Genomic DNA, 4797 nt, shown 5'->3' with positions numbered 1-4797 from the left:
CCAGTCTAACACAGTCATGGAAAAAAAATGTGTATGAACTACTATACAGAAAATGAATTTGCTCTGTAACCTTTCTCCCAAATCACAATAAAAAAAAATGTTAACAATTAATATCTGACAATGTATAAAATGAATTATATAACGTGACCAAATACAATTTATTCTAGCATGCATGGCTGGTTTGATATCCAAAAATCAATTTATGCAATTAATCTTATCAACAGGCTAACAACAAAAATCATATGCTTACATCAATAGAGACAAAAAAGGCATTTGACAAAATCTAATATGCATTCTTAGTAAACTTTTCAGCAAATTCAAAATACAGGGGAACTTTCCTTTATTTGATAAATAATATTTACCAAAGACCTATGTATAATGTCATACCTAATTATGTAAAATGAATGCATTCCTCTAAATTCAGGAATAAGATAAGTCTGTTCTCTCTAATTATTTCTATTCAATGTGATACTGGATTTCCTAGCTAATCCAATAGTATAAAATATATACAGTTTGGAAAGTAAGAAATCAAACTGATTTTGTCCACATGATTCCCTATATAGAAAAACCTAAAGAATTGACCAAAAAACCCAAATAAACAAACAAACTCCTGGAACTAATAACTGATTACCTAAGATTGCAATATACAAGACAATTATTCAAAAGTAAATTGATAGATGACAGAGGCTAATACCAGTACATGCACGATATTGCATTACCACTAACACCAAACACCAAGCTACAGATAAATACATAGACAACTGAGAAGATCAGATGGGGGTCAGCAAACAGAAGTATACCCTAGACCAATGATAGATGCTTTTGAGTTGTGGTGTTGGTGAAGAATGCTGAAAGTAGCATGGACTGCTAAAAGAACTAACAGATCTGTCCTAGAGGAAGTTCACCCGGAATGCTCCTTGGAAGCGAGAATGGCCAGACTTTGTCTCACCTATTTTGGTCATGTTGTCAGAAGGGACCATTCTCTGGAGAAGGATATCATGCTTGGTAGGGTGGAGGGTTGATGAAGGAGGGGGAGGCCTTTGATGAGATGGAATGACATGGTGGCTGAGATGATGGGCTCAAGTATAGCAGGGATCATGGAGCTGGCGCGGGATCGGGCAGTGTTTTGTTCTGCTGTGCATGGGGTCGCTATGAGTCAGAAACGACTCGATGGCACCTAACAACAACAACAATAGATTCAACTGAGGATAATCTTGCACAGATACTAGTGATACAAAATAACCACAATCATTATAAAAGCACATAGGATTGGGTAACACCATGCTCAATTGGCACAATATAATACATAAATATCTTGTTCCATAACCTACTTTGGTGAGTAGCAACTGGGGTCTTAAAAGCTTTTGAGCAGCCATCTAAGATGCAGCTAATGGTCTCCTCTCATCTGATGTGAAGAACAGTGCAGAAAACCAAGGACATTTGGAAACAATCAGCCCTAAGGTATGATGGATCGGGACCAGAAGAACTAGATGGTGCCTGGCTACCAATGCCAACCACTTGGTAATTCAAAACTAGAAATCCTGGGTAAAGTGAGAGGAAAAACGTGGAATAAAATTCAAAAACACAATAATGATCAGAATTACTGGTCAGATGGAGTCTAGTGGGACCCCCAAGACTATGGCCCTGAGATATACTTCAGGCCTGGGATAGGACTCACTCCCAAGGACTGGCCCAACAGTAATAAGACTTACATGCAGAACACCCAATCCAGGGCGATGCACCCACCTACTCTATGGAGATACACCCCTTGGAGCAATCAGCCATGGGGCATCAGAGGCGAAGCATTCAAATAGAGGAAAAGCTGGACAGACAGGAGTGCATAACTAAGAGGGGCACAGGGGTGGGGCACCACAGGGAAGGGAAATGAGGAGAGTGCGTTAGGGTTGGGGATGGTAATCAGGGAGTCAAACCAAATGTACAGAAACTATTGAATGTAAAACAAGTTCTGTTCTGTAAATTTATACCCAAAGCATCATCATCACCATCATCATCATCATCATAAAGTAAATTGATTTCTTATATGCCACAAATGAACAGTTGGAATTTAATATTAAAAAACCCCAAATCACTAATGGATAAAGATTTGGAAGCACTTACTTGTTTAAGAAATTTGGAAGACAGGTACCTGGCTATCTGAATAGAAGAGATCCATATTTATGTCCACACCAAAGAAAGGCGATTCAACAGAATTTATTGAGCAATATCATTAATATCATATGCAAGTAAAAATTTGCTGAAGATAATTAAAAAATGATTGCAGAAGTGTATTGACAGGGAACTGCCAGAAATTCAAGCCAGATTCAGAAGAGGAGGAAGGAGAAGAGGGTGTGCTGATGTCACATGGATTTTGGCTGAAAGCAAAAAATACCAGAAAGATGTTTATCTGTGTTTTATTGAGTATGCAAAGGCATTGAACTATGTGGATCATAACAAATTATGGATAACACTGTGAAGATGGGGAATTCAAGAACAATTAACTGTGCTCATGAGGAACCTGTACACAGACTAAGTGGCAGTTGCTCAAACAGAACAAAGGGATACTGCATGGTTTAAAATCAGGAAAGGTGTGCATCAGGGTTGTATCATTTCACCATATTTATTCAATCTATATGCTGAAGAAATAATCTGAGAAGTTGGAGTATATGAAAAAGAACATGGCATCAGGATTGCAGGAACACTGATTAAAAAGCTGTGATATGCAGATCACGTAACCTTGCTTGCTGAAGATGTGAAGCACTTACTAATGAACATCAAAGTCTACAGCCTTCAGTATGGATTATAACTCAACATAAAGAAAATAAAAATCCTCACAATTGAACCAATAAGCAATATCATTATCAACAGAGAAAAGACTGAAGCTGTCAGGGATTTCATTCTATTTTGATTCATAATCAACACCCATGGAAGCAGCAGTCATGAAATCAGATGTCATATTGCACTGGACAAATTGGCTGCAAAAGACCTCTTTAAAGTGTTAAAGAGCAAAGATGTTACTTAGAAAGCATAGGTGTGCCTAACCCAAGCCATGGTATTTTCAATAGCCTCGTATGCATGTGAAAGCTGAACAATGGAAAAGGAAGACTGAAGAAGAGTTGATACCTTTGAATTGTGGTGTTGGTGAAAAATACTGAAAATAGGATGGGCTGCCAGAAGAACGAAGAAATCTGTCCTGGAAGAAGTGCAGCCAGAATGCTCTCTCAAAGTGAGATAGCCAGACTTCATCGCACCTACTTTTATCATGTTGTCAGAAGGGACTATTCTCTGGATAAGGATGTCATGCATGATCAAGTAGAGGGTGAACAAAAAAGGGAAAGACCCTTAACAAGATGGGTTGACACAGTGACTGTAACGATGGACTCATTCTGGGTTCAATATTCTAGCTTGAGCAAAATTGTTCACAACTGACTGCAGCATTGCAGCTTTCTCTAAAGAAAGTTCGGTTCCATAAATACCTTACTACAATACAGAGGAAGAAATCCAAAGTGCAAGGAGACAAGAATATTGTGGTGGGTTTATCATATGTGACCCAAGCATGCTTTAATAAAAGACTCAGAGGCCATTACATTAATCAAGTGATTGAGAAATACATTAGTGAGGGGTACAGCAGCTTCTTAGGAAAGTTGCCTCTGTATGACAGAGCAAAAATGGGAGATACTGAAATTTAAATGGGTGCCTCCTGAGTTCAGTTTGGATAACGGTATCCTGAAATGGCATTACTGAATCACCAGATGTATTACATTCATGGTTAATGTAGTTGGCAATATGGCCAGCATGCTAATTCACATAGATAAAACCAGTGATATTTGGACATATAAAATTGAACAACTTATCTCCATAAATGAAGAAAGGGCAGCTCATTAAGGCCCTGTCCTTGTGTATAACTAAAAATATCTCTAATTCTGGTGAAAGACACTTGTAAAACTGCTACAGATTTCTGCTACATGTTTCTCTCTCTGCTTTTTCAATATTGATGGTACTGAAGGAAGAAATCCAAGCTGCACTGAAGACATTGGTGAAAAACAAGTCTCCAGGAATTGATGTTACCAATTAAGATGTTTCAACAAATGGATGCAAAGCTGGAAGTGTTCATCTACACCAAGAAATTTGAAAGACAGCCCAAGTGACTGGAAGAAATCCATATTTATGTCCATTCCAAAGAAAGGAGATCCAATATAATGCAGAAATTATCAAACACTATCATTAATATCACATTCAAGTAAAATTTGCTGAATTCAAAGTTGATTGCAGCAATACATCAACAGGGAACTGCCAGAAATTCATGCTGGATTCAAAACAGGACATGGATCGTTGCTGATGTAGGTAGATCTTGGCTGAAAGGAAAAAAATACCAGAAAGATGTTTGCCTGTGTTTTATTGACTACACAAAGGCATTCAACTATATGGATCATGGCAAATTATGCATGACATTGAGATGAATGGAAAGTCCAGAACATTTGATTGCATTCATGAGGAACCTGTACATAGATAAGGCAGCATTTGAATAAAATAAGGTGGTACTGCATGATTTAAAATTAGGAAAGGTATGTGTCAGGGCTGTATCCTGTCACCATAGTAATTTAATCTGTATACTGAACAAATAATCTGCCGAACTGGACTATACAAAGAAAAACATGGCATCAGGATTTGAGGAAGACTCATTAACAACTTGCAATTTGCAGATGACACAACCTTGCTTGCTGAAATCAAAGACAATTTGAAGCATTTACTGATGAAGATCAAAGACCTTCACTGTGGATTACACCTCAATATAAAGAA

Source organism: Orycteropus afer, unplaced genomic scaffold (assembly GCF_000298275.1).
Source record: "Orycteropus afer afer isolate SDZICR_OR568_19922 unplaced genomic scaffold, OryAfe1.0 scaffold01137, whole genome shotgun sequence".
NCBI lineage: Eukaryota > Metazoa > Chordata > Mammalia > Tubulidentata > Orycteropodidae > Orycteropus > Orycteropus afer.
This window is presented reverse-complemented; position numbering follows the sequence as displayed.